Here is a 12,530-nt window from a genome sequence, read left to right as displayed (position 1 = left end):
CCTAAAAGACCATCTAATCACTTTTGAGAAGACTTGTGTCTAGAAATGTGTGAACAGTTTTCAGGTAAAAGCAGGCAATGGGTGGGCTCCTGACGCCTGGAGGGGGGCCCAACCTGACCTGTCCAGATGCTCATTAATGACACAGCCGTGTCAAACCCTGGACTGCACAGCACTAGTGACGGTTTTGTCACCAGGCTCATTAAAAGCCACTTTTTTCAAATTATCTCTGGTTGTTTGCCAGGCTGTGCTTATAGCTTCAGAAAAACAAGTCAATGCTTTTCTTCACCACATAGAATAATTTATAGGTAGGGAGCAATTTGCTTGCTAGGGAACAGCGGGTGGTCTGTGCCTTTCCCAGTGGAAGGGCCATTATGCTAAGCAGGGTGGCAGGCTTTAGCTCTCCCCGCAGAAGGGGAGAGACTCTTGGAATTAATCACATGGCTGTCTTTACCCAGCATGGGTATCTCACTTTGTCATCAAAGTTCTCATTTAGTCGAAGCTGTATTTCTTTTATTTATTTATTATTCACACATCAACTATTTCCAAAGAGAATTTGGGACAGCTGCAAAAATGTGCCTGTGTGCGTGTGTGTGTGTGTGTGTGTGTGTGTGTGTGTGTGTGTGGTGTGTGTGGGGGGTATATATTGGAAAGGCTCTCTAAAACAGGACATTGGAAGAGAAAATTCTGACAGGATGAGTTTGGAGCTTGCTTTTCCTCCCCAAACTCCTTTTCTTGATAAAATGTATTGCTTGAGTTCATCCCTACTTTCCTGGCCCATTATCTTTCAACTCTGCTGTACAGATTCAAGTGGGTGCTTTTGTTCTTTCTCTTCTCTCACCATACCGCCCCTATTCTAGTCCATTTCAGTTTTGGCTTTCCATTGCCCTTAGAAAAAAATCCAGGTGGTTTTCCAGAGTCCTGGGGCTTGGTTTGAGCAGGCCCATCAGAACCTAAGGTCCTCCACTCACCCGACTCCTCACAGGACATCCCCAGCCATATTGGTCTTTCCTGGAAGAGGTTAGGTTTTTTCTTCCCTTATGCCTTTGCACCTGCTCTTAGGCCTGACTATTGCCTTAGCTCTCTCCCTTGTCTTGGATTCCCAGCAACGATTCCTCATTCTCTTGGAATCCTATTGTCCCTGATGCCATTCTTGACCACCATATCTAAACCCACGCCCCCACCCTCCCAATATTCTCTGTCATACTTCATAATGTCCTTCAAGACATGGCTCACAGATTTGTTATGTCTAGTCTTAGGTCTTTTGTTTTTCTTTAACTTTTTTTTTTCAGTCTTGCTTTCTAAACATCACTTTCCTCACAGTAGGGACTTTGTCTTGTTCACCTTGCAGCTCAAGGGCCTTGCACCCTGTCAGGCACAGAATGGCCATCACCATGTCAGGCACAGAGCTGCCATCCAATAATTGTTTGATGAATGAATGAATGTGAAGTTCTAGATTTTTGGAAATGGGCTGATACACTTCACTTGATTTAGAAGGTCTGCCAAAAATATTTGCCCATTGAGAGAGGGTAACATTGTAATCCAAAGAAAGTGGTTTATAATTATAAAATTTTAAGTGTCAGGGAACTGGTGAGAAAAGGTTTGAGAGGCAACAGAGGCCAATTGTGATTTTAGCTAAGGAAGGAATAAGTAATCCAATCTGATCTCAATCTCAATCACTTTAATCTGATTATCACCCCAAATTTCACATTACTCTATAAAATTTCAGTTTTTAGTTTTATTCATAAGTGACGATTAGAACTCTTTTCTGGACAGCCATCGAGTAGCTGAAACAAAGATAAGAAACCAGTCAAAACTATCTTCTCATGTGACTCGTGCGTGAGTATGTGTACGTGTGTGTGAGTGTGTGCATGTGTGTGAGTGTGCACATGTATGTTAAGGGACCATCTTTCTGCTGTGTTGCCTCCCTCTGGTGGCAACTATGTGCACAGGGACCTGGGTGGCATGTACTGAGCCATACTAACTTGCTTTTCTTTAAAAGAAAAAAAGAAGGAGAAAATTACGTTTTTCTGATTTGTGTGTGTGTCTGGGGGGCAGGGGAGAAGTTCTTTTTTAGAAACAGAATATCCTTAAGGAAATACAAGCATCTTGCATTTGGGTAAAGTTTGAAACCTGCTGAGACCATAAATGAAATCAGTGCTCTGACTGTTTAAACCTCTAGAAGGATGTTTAAATGCCTCTGTGTTTGGGGAACATATTTCAGAATTCTTTCAAATGAGAAAGACCACCAGTATAGATTTTTCAAAGGTAGCTTTTACAATTTATTTTTTTCTTACTATTTTCCTTTGAATTATGCCTTATGTGCTCTCTGTAGCTACACTGGATATGATACAGATGCTTCTCATTGGGGGTTTTATTTTATGTTTTGGAAATCAATTGATTTTATTTTAGCTCGCACATGGATCATGTCTCAGGGGTGAGAGATGTCCTTGAGTGAAGGAGAGGTCAAGGATAGAAAATAATTATTTTTTTGTCCCCTAAATTCCCTGAACATGGCCTGACACCTCAGCATGACAGGTGTTCTGAAGACAAGAAGCCGCACATAAAACGTATTTATTCAGCGAGGAATTTTTATAGCATTTACATTCAGAACCTCCCTATGATACCGATATAGGATTAAGCAATGAATTTTTCATATTTTAGACTCAAAATCAGATAGCTCACCTGGAAATGCATACTGTGTAATTTCATTCCATGTGCTGATCAATATCACTGACAGAAATCTGTATTCTTTTTGTGAAGAAGACATCCGACAACCTGTTTTATTATGCATATTATGTATGCAGCAATATTTTCATAGGAAAGTAGGTCATGTTTATATCTGGGGCTTCAATTTATATTTTTCATAAGATTTTTTTTTTGCTTACAAACACTTTATTTTTATTTATTTTATTTGTATTGAATCTATTGTGGTGACATTGGTTAATAAAATTATATAGGTTTCAGGCGTACAATTCTATAATCATCATCTGTATATTGTATTGTGTTCACCATCCCAAGTCCAGTCTCCTTCCATCACCATTTATCCCCTATTTACTCTCACAACCTAGACCCCCCCCCCCCACCCCCCCACCCCCCAGCCCCCACCTCCTTTCTCTCTGGTAATTGCCATACTGTTGTTTGTGCCTATGAGGTATTTTTTCTTCTTTTTGCTTAATCTCTTCATCTTTTTTCACCTAGCCCCCCAAAACCTCTCCCCTCTGACAGCTGTCAGTCTCTTGTCTGTATCCACGAGTCTATTTCTATTTTTTTTTTTATTTTTCGCTTAAAGTATTACAAAGGGTATTACATAAGTGTCCTTTTTTCCCCCCCGCCCTTGACAAACCCCTACCCTCCCTTACCCCCCAGTGTCTTATGTCCATTAGTTATGCTTATATGCATGCATACAAGTCCTTCGGTTGATCTCTTACTCCCCTCCCTCCTGCCCCCCAACTCTCTCTGGCCTTCCCACTGCAGTTTGACAATCAGTTTGAGGCAGCTCTGCCTCTGTATCTATTATTGTTCAAAAGTTTGTAATGGTCTTTATTATCCATGAATGAGTGAGATCATGTGGTATTTTTCCTTCACTGAGTGGCTTATTTCACTTAGCATAATGCTCTCCAGTTCCATCCATGATGTTGCAAATGGTAGGAGTTCCTTCTTTTTAACAGCAGCATAGTATTCCATCGTGTAGATGTACCACAGTTTTCTAATCCATTCATCTACTGATGGGCACTTAGGCTGTTTCCAGATCTTAGCTATGGTGAATTGTGCTGCTATGAACATCTGGGTGCATATATCCTTTCTGATTGGTGTTTCTGGTTTTTTGGGATATATTCCTAGAAGTGGGATCACAGGGTCAAATGGGAGTTCCATTTCCAGTTTTTTGAGGAACCTCCATACTGCCTTCCATAGTGGCTGCACCAGTCTGCATTCCCACCAGCAGTGCACAAGTGTTCCTTTTTCTCCACATCCTCTCCAGCACTTGTCGTTTGTTGATTTGTTGATGATGGCCATTCTGACAGGTGTGAGATGGTACCTCATTGTTGTTTTGATTTGCATCTCTCGGATGATTAGTGACTTTGAGCATGTTTTCATATGTCTCTTGGCTTTCTGAATGTCCTCTTTTGAAAGGTGTCTATTTAGATCCTTTGCCCATTTTTTGATTGGATTGTTTATCTTCTTTTTGTTAAGTTGTATGAGTTCCCTATAAATTTTGGAGATTAAGCCCTTATCAGATATGACGTTGGCAAATATGTTTTCCCACGAGGTGGGTTTTCTTGTTGTTTTGTTGATGGTTTCTTTTGCTGTGCAGAAGCTTTTTATTTTGATGTAGTCCCATTTGTTCATTTTCTCTTTAGTTTCAACTGCCCTAGGAGCTGTATCAGTGAAGAAATTGTTTTGGCATAAGTCTGAGATTTTGTTGCCTTTGTGTTCTTCTAGAATTTTTATGGTTTCCTGTCGTACATTTAAGTCCTTTATCCATTTTGAGTTTATTCTTGTGTAAGGTGTAAGTTGGTGCTCTAGTTTCATTTTCTTGCATATATCTGTCCAATTTTCCCAACACCATTTATTGAAGAGACTATCTTGGCTCCATTGTATGTTCATGCCTCCTTTGTCAAAAATTAATTGAGCATATTGGTTCGGGCTAATTTCTGGACTCTCTATTCTATTCCACTGATCTATATGTCTGTTCTTGTGCCAGTACCAGGCAGTTTTGAGAACAGTGGCTTTGTAATACAGCTTGATATCTGGCATTGAGATCCCACCTACTTTGTTCTTTCTCAGGATCGCTGCAGCTATTCGGGGTCTTTTTTTATTCCAGATGAATTTTTGGAGAGTTCGTTCTAGATCTTTGAAGAAGGCCATTGGTATTTTAATGGGAAGTGCATTGAATGTATAGATTGCTTTGGGTAGTATGGACATTTTAATGATGTTGATTCTACCAATCCAAGAACATGGTATGTTCTTCCATCTGTTTATGTCTTCCTCTATCTCTTTTTTCAACGTCCTGTAGTTTTCTGAGTAGAGGTCTTTAACCTCTTTAGTTAAGTTTATTCCTAGGTATCTTAATTTTTTTGGTGCGATGGTAAATGGGATTGTTTTTCTGATCTCCCTTTCTGAAAGTTCACTATTGGTGTATAGAAATGCCTCAGATTTCTTGGGGTTAATTTTGTATCCTGCTACATTGCCAAATTCATGTATTAAGTCTAGTAGCTTTTTGATGGAGTCTCTAGGGTTTTGTATGTATAATATCATGTCATCTGCAAATAAGGACAGTTTTACTTCCTCTTTTCCAATTTGGATGCCTTTTATTTCTTCTTCTTGCCTAATTGCAATGGCTAATACTTCCAGTACTATGTTGAACAGGAGTGGTGAGAGTGGGCATCCCTGTCCTGTTCTTAGGGGAAATGGTGTTAGTTTTTGTCCATTGAGTATGATGTTGGCTGTGGGCCTGTCATATATGGCTTTTATTATGTTGAGGTATGATCCTTCTATTCCCACCTTTCTGAGAGTTTTTATCAAAAATGGGTGTTGGATTTTGTCGAATGCTTTTTCTGCATCAATTGATATGACCATGTGGTTTTTTTCTTTCAATTTGTTTATGTGATGTATCACATTTATTGATTTACGGATGTTGTACCATCCTTGCATCTCTGGGATAAATCCTACTTGGTCATGGTGTATGATCCTTCTGATGTACTGCTGGATCCGATTTGCTAAGATTTTGTTGAGGATTTTGGCATCTATGTTCATGAGGGATATTGGCCTGTAATTCTCTTTCATTGTGATGTCTTTACCTGGTTTTGGTATTAGGGTGATGCTGGCTTCATAGAATGAGCTTGGAAGCGTTCCTTCCTCTTGAATTTTTTGTAGTAGTCTGAGGAGGGTAGGTTTTAGTTCTTCCTTGAATGTTTGGTAGAACTCCCCTGTGAAGCCGTCTGGCCCTGGGCTTTTGTTTGCTGGAAGCTTTCTGATGACTGCTTCAATTTCTTCCATAGTTATTGGCCTATTGAGGTTTTTAGATTCTTCCTGATTGAGTTTTGGAATGTTGTATTTTTCTAGGAATTTGTCCATTTCCTCCAGGTTGTCTAGTTTGTTGGAGTAGAGTTGCCCGTAGTATTGTTTAACAATCATTTGTATTTCTGTGGGGTCTGTTGTTATTTCGCCTCTATCATTTCTGATTTGGTTTATTTGGGACCTCTCTCTTTGCTTCTTGGTGAGCCTGGCTAGGGGTTTGTCAATCTTGATTATCCTTTCAAAGAACCAGCTCTTGGTTTCATTGATTTTCTGTATTGTTTTTTTGGTCTCTATTTCATTGATTTCTGCTCTAATCTTTATTATCTCCTTCCTTCTGCTCACTCTGGGGTTTTCTTGTTGCTCTCTTTCTAATTCTTTGAGTTGTAGAGTTAGATGATTGACTACCATTTTTTCTTGTTTTTTGAGATAGGCCTGTAGAGCTATAAACTTCCCTCTCAGGACTGCTTTCATTGTGTCCCAGAGGTTTTGGATTGTTGTGTTTTCATTGTCATTAGTGTCCAGGATGTTTTTAATTTCTTCTTTGATGTCATCGGTAACCCAATCAATATTTAATAACATGCTATTCAGCTTCCAAGTGTTTGAGTATTTTGGGTTGTTTTTATTGTAGTTTATTTCTAACATTATACCATCGTGGTCTGCGAAGAAGCTTTTTATGATTTCAATCTTCTTGAATTTGTGGAGACTTTGCTTGTGACCCAATATGTGGTCTATTTTTGAATATGTCCCATGAGCACCTGAGAGGAATGTATATTCCGCAGCTGTGGGGTGAAGTGTTCTGAAGATGTCAATTAAGTCCATCTGATCTAGTGAGTCATTTAGGATTGCTGTTTCTTTGCTGAGTTTTTGTCTAGCGGATTTATCCAGTGATGTCAGTGGTGTATTAAAGTCCCCTACTATGATTGTATTGTTGTCGATCTCTCCCCTGATATCTTCCAGAAGTTTTCTTATGTATGTGGGTGCTCCTGCATTGAGTGCATATATGTTTACCAGGGTTATATCTTCTTGTTGTATTGATCCCTTTAGTATTATGAAGTGGCCTTCCTTATCTGGTTATGGCCTTCACTTTGAGATGTATTTTGTCAGATATAAGTATTGCTACCCCAGCTTTCTTTTCCTTTCCATTTGCGTGAAAGATATTTTTCCATCCCTTCACTTTCAGTCTGTGTGAGTCCCTTCTAATGAGGTGGGTCTCTTGTAGACAGCAGATGTATGGGTCATGTTTTTTTATCCATTCAGCCACTCGATGTCTTTTGGTTGGAGCATTTAGTCCATTTACATTTAAAGTTATTATTGAAAGGTATATGTTTGTAGCCATTTCTTTTTTGTGTGTGTGTGTGTGGCTGTTTTCTTTCTGAACTTGATATTTCTTCTTTTTACACCAGTCCCTTTAGCATTTCTTGCATGGCTGGCTTGGTGGTGATAAACTCCCTTAGCCCTTTTTTGTCTGTGAAGCTTCTTATTTCCCCTTCAATTTTGAATGATAGCCTTGCTGGATAGAGTATTCTTGGATTCAGTCCTTTGCTTTGCATCACTTTGTAGATTTCCGTCCATTCTTTTCTGGCCTGATGTGTTTCTGTTGAGAAATCATTTGATAATCTAATGGGAGATCCCTTATATGTTACTTTCCGTCTCTCTCTTGCAGCCTGTAAGATTCTCTCTTTATCCTGAACATTTGCCATGGTAATTATGATGTGTCTTGGTGTGGGTCTTTTCGGGTTCACCTTGTTTGGGACTCTCTGGGCTTGTGTGACTTTTTTCTTCCCCACCTCAGGGAAGTTTTCTGATATTATTTCTTCAAATAGGTTTTCTAATCCATGTTCATCTTTCTGTTGTTCTGGCACCCCTATTATTCGTATGTTGTTTCGTTTCATGTTGTCCCAAAGCTCCCTTAGGCTCTCCTCCTGTCTTTTAATTTTTTTCTCCATTTGCCGTACAGTTTGAGTGTGTTTTGCTTCCTTGTCTTCTAATTCACTAATTCGGTCCTCCGCTTCTCCCAGTCTACTGTTGATGCTTTCAATGGAGTTTTTTATTGAAGCTATGTCGCTCTTCATTTCTTCTTGGGACTTACTTAAGTTGTTGATTTTTTCATCTGTTTCTTCTAGCTTCTTGCATAAGTAGTTGAGTTTTTCATCTGTTTCTTCTTGCTTCTTGAACATCTGGTGCATGTACTCTAGGAACCTTATTCTGAATTCTTTTTCCGTCATGTTGCATATCTCTGTCTCACTTAGCTGCTTTTCTGGCGAGTCCTCCTTTTCTTTCCTTTGGGGGTTTCTTTGCCTACCCATGTTTGATCTCGCTGACATATGTAGATGTTGAGATGTTCAGTGGCTGCTCCCTGGGTGGCAGGGGCTCCTTGGGTTGTGGTTGCTGCTCAGACGGTTGCGGTAGCAGCTGCTTTCCAGTTGGCAGCAGCTCCTCTGGTGGGTGTTGTTCACAGCTGTGTTGGCTCTTCTGGCTGGTGGGGGGAGGCTTCACGTACAGCTGCTGTTCCACAGACAGAGGGTGTGGTGATCAGGAGGCTGTGGTGATCAGGAGGCTGCGGTGATCAGGGGGCTGCTGTTGCTTGGATCAGTCTGGGAAACGCTCCTCTCTTACCAGCACTGCATGGTCTGGGAAACGCTCCTCTCTTATGGGCACTGCATGGTCTGATCAGTTCCTCAGGATGCCCCCTTTAGTCTCAGTTCTCCGCAATCACAAAATCCAAATCTCAAATCTCCTGGCGCCAGCAAACCCGCGGCACTCCTTACCCTGGTCAGGGTCTGTGTCTGTCCCAAGAGACGCGGCTGTCTGCCATGCGGTCTCCCTCCGACCCTCTGGGCTCAGGTCTGGCAAACTTTCCTGCCCAGATCCCTGGTTTTTAACCTTTCCAGGGGAGGTCTGCCCTTCCCGGCTGCAAACCGTCTCACCAGCTGAGTAAATTTGCCAATTCGGGGTGGGTGTTATTAGTTTCAGCTGCTTACTCCATTTGCTCCGGGACAAGACCTGGGACGCGTCTGCCTATATCGCCGCCATCTTGCTTCTCCCCTATTTCTATTTTGTTAGTGTATTTTGTTCATTAGATTCCACATATAAGTGAAATCATATGGTAATTTTCTTTCTCTGACTGTCTTATTTCACTTAGTATAACAGTATAATACTGTCCAGGTCCATCTGTGCTGTTGCAAAAGGTAAGATTTCCTTATTTTTCACGGCCCTGTAGTATTCCATTGTGTAAATGTACCATGGCTTTTTTACCCACTCATCTATTGATGGGCATTTGGGCTGTTTCCAGATATTGGCTATTGCAGATAATGCTAAAATGAACATGGGGTGCATATATTCTTCCAAATTAGTGCATACACGTTTTTATAGCTCTCAAAGACACAGGCCTATTTTGTATTGATTCTAACTCTCTGGAGCAGTACAGTGGTATACTTTAAAGCACAGTTCAACTGTCACAGTGAATCTATGCAAATATATAAGCCATTTGTATTATATGAGCAGAAACATGCATTGTGTGTGTGTGTGTGTGTGTGTGTGTGTGTGTGTGTGTGTGTGTTGTAGATTACAAAGACCAAAATTCAGGTCATAAATGTCATCAAACTGCAGTGTTTTTGTCCACAATGGTCAGACATACCTTTCAGCAAATGAAATTTCCCGTGGGTTAGACTGACCCATGTCAGCAGTACTGTTGGTCAATAAAGGCACATAATTTGATGTGATTTTGTAAAACAAAAATAGTGCTGTCGTAGTTATTTTCCAGTTGCATTTCTACACCTTTTTCTAAGGGCATCGAGCTTCTTTGTGTTCAGGGACTATCCATCCATTTCTCCATCTATTCCTCAGTCTCTCTGGATAGGTTAGTGTAGCTTAAACCCCTTGAAGGCTGTTCTGAGATATTAATCTTGATGATTCCTCAGACTGGATGATTCCTTATGGGACCTCAGACTGAAAATGTCAAAGAGATTTTACAGAGCGCGTCTTCAAACAAAGCAATCATCTGATTCTTTCATTCATTCTACAGACACTTCTGGAATGCCAGCCACTTGCTGCTCTAGGCTCCGGGGAAATAATAGTGAGTAAAAATAGAGCCATCTCCAGCTGCATGGAGCTTACAAGGAGGCAGGACGTGGGTCAGGAGCAAGGCTCTCCAGTCCATGCCCAAGTTCAAATCTCATCCCCCTCACTTATCTGCTGATTGGCTCTGGAGAAGCTATTTAACTTCAGAATGACCACTGCATTCCTTCTTTGGGAGCAATAACAATACAAAATGCATTGCTTTATTATGAGTCAGTGCATGTAAAGTTATTCAAAATATCTGAAATGCTAACTTGAAAGTGATCTTGAAACCCCAAAGAGAATAAGTCAAGGGGTGTTGGGATGTACAGGTAAGGAGCTGAGAGGACTGTCTAGGATGGAGATTTAATGATGTATTTGCATAAGATGATAATTTAAGCTTAAAGCTTGGAGACCATGTCTTACAGAGGGAAAGTAAGACCAGTGCCTGGACCCGAGCTTCCTGGACTCACACGGAATGGCTAGAATTGAAGAGGGAGAGCCTGCAGAATAGGAAATAGCAGGGAGAATGGAAAGAAAACCAGCACACTAGATGCCATAGCAACAAAGGAATGATGATGTTTCTAGAAGGGTATGCACAACAAGTTAAATAATGCTGGGAGCTCAAGTAGGAGGAAGACAGGCAACACCCTTTGCATTTTGCAACCTGGGGCCGAATGTTGGCATCAGTGAGAGATGCTTCTGGGAAACTAGGGCAGGAACCAGTGTGGGCTGTGATGGTGAGAGATGGGTGGGAGGTGAGTAAACAGAGATATTAATGACAGCCTATTCCTTTTAGGAATTTGGCAAAAAGTAAGGAGAGAAATGTGACAACAGCTGGGGGATGGGATTTGGGGATTATTTTTAAGTCAAAAATACTGGAGAAGGTGCAAAAGTGGATCCAGTTTGAGAGCAAGAGGTTATGCACACAGGGAAGGAGGAGATAGAGAATTATGTTCTGGAGAGGCCTGGAGGGCAAGGGCTCTAGGAGAGTAAACATGTGGTCAATCTTTAAAGAAAAGAAAGTGGGTACAGATTCAGGTAGACTCATATGTTTGGCAACAACTCTCTGTTCTATGCTAACATAGCTTCCTTCCAATACAGAAAGGCGGGGAAGAAGAGAGAGGCAGGATGACTTATTCTCTCCTTCCCCACTCCAGGTAAATAAATGCTGGGAGATTGCACTTGGGTGCATGACTGGATGGGGGGCAGCAGAGAAAGGGACACTCACATTTAGAATGACCACTGCATGTTTGAACTGTAGAGTGGAAGATGGAAGGAGAAATCTTTCAGACTTTCTGGAGTTAAATTCTCTTCTGGGATTGCCTGGACACTGTCTTTTGTGGAGCTAAAGCAGATCTAGCAACATTTCCCCTACATTTTCTGTTTAGTGGATTACTGATGCCACTTTCTACAGATTTTTTTTCCTTTGAAATTCAAGGAACTCATGATACCTGTGATGTCTCATCCTTAGTGGTTAGTATACATACATAAGGTGGCCATATGTTGGGCACTTGGTGAATAGGTTCACCTTCAACAGCTTTTTCCACAATGGCTACACAGAAAGACTTTCTCAAGCTATAGAATGTAGTGGCAGAGAACTTGGGACTCTGACACTGAGGTAAGCAAGGACACCTTGTTGTCTGTCTTGCTATCATTCTGTAAATAGCTGTCAAGTCTTTTAGACACTCCTGATCTTTGGCACCGCGGTGCTGCCCTTTGGCTAGGCAGCCAGGCCACTGGTCCCCCACTCCCTGCGGTGGTTGGGGGAGAGTGGATAATGGGTACCTACCCAATTACCCTTCACCTGTACACAAGTCCAGCTTGGAAGTGTTACCCGCTTCCAGTGTCAGGAAACTGCTGGTTTTATAAGTTTAAATAGTGGGGCAGGGCTTTCATTTTTACAGATAAGTAAATGTTGGTTTTAATACCATTATAATTAATAGCATTTATAACATCCCACCTGAAGCTAGTATTTTCTTACAGGAAATTTATAATACCATTCTCTACCCAAACCACCTATATGGCTTCAGGTAATTTATTTTATTTATGTGGACTTGATATACATATTTCTTATGGGTTGTTGTGGAAGTAAATAAAATGAAACATTAAAATGATTTGGGAATTTAAGAGCTTTATTCAAAGAGTTATTTGATCTGGCATGGAGCTCTTTTCAATACTAGGGGTGGTGCCATGGTTATCTTTCTAGTAACTAGACTATGCCTGGCAGGGAGTGGGAATGCCCCCAAGTATTTGCTGGGCTGTACTTGGTGCTGGTCAGACCACATTGTGGGCTTTTCCTCCCCATTCTGGGTAACACATATCAAGAAAAATATTACCAGTGAAGGCTTTACCATTGCAAAGAGTCTGAAGGATGTGGAACAAACAGAACTTTTACACAGGAAAGGAGAAGATTTCAGAGACCCAATAAGCATCTCCACATATTTGCAGGGATA

General features: G+C 41.0%; 1 protein-coding gene across 6 annotated transcripts in view; it reads left to right on the top strand.

Moving 5' to 3' along the window:
- Nucleotides 1–12,530, top strand: part of FLRT2 (fibronectin leucine rich transmembrane protein 2) — a 104,779-nt gene that overhangs the window by 76,912 nt on the left and 15,337 nt on the right. Inside the window, exons 1-2 of one of the 6 annotated variants that reach the window (XM_070415483.1) lie at nt 9,990–10,093; nt 11,179–11,234. The exons of 4 other annotated variants lie outside the window; for them this stretch is intronic. The gene's annotated coding sequence lies outside the window, so the exon portion shown is untranslated. Of the gene's footprint in view, nt 1–9,989; nt 10,094–10,479; nt 11,235–12,530 lie in introns of those variants that run through there. One more of the 6 variants, XM_070415492.1, reaches the window with a different exon arrangement.

This window comes from Myotis yumanensis, unplaced genomic scaffold (assembly GCF_028538775.1).
Source record: "Myotis yumanensis isolate MYYU_CA2020_CCGP unplaced genomic scaffold, mMyoYum1.0.hap1 SCAF_1, whole genome shotgun sequence".
Classification (NCBI taxonomy): domain Eukaryota; kingdom Metazoa; phylum Chordata; class Mammalia; order Chiroptera; family Vespertilionidae; genus Myotis; species Myotis yumanensis.
Note: the sequence above shows the minus strand (reverse complement) of the source record. Positions and strands in the feature narration are given on the sequence as shown.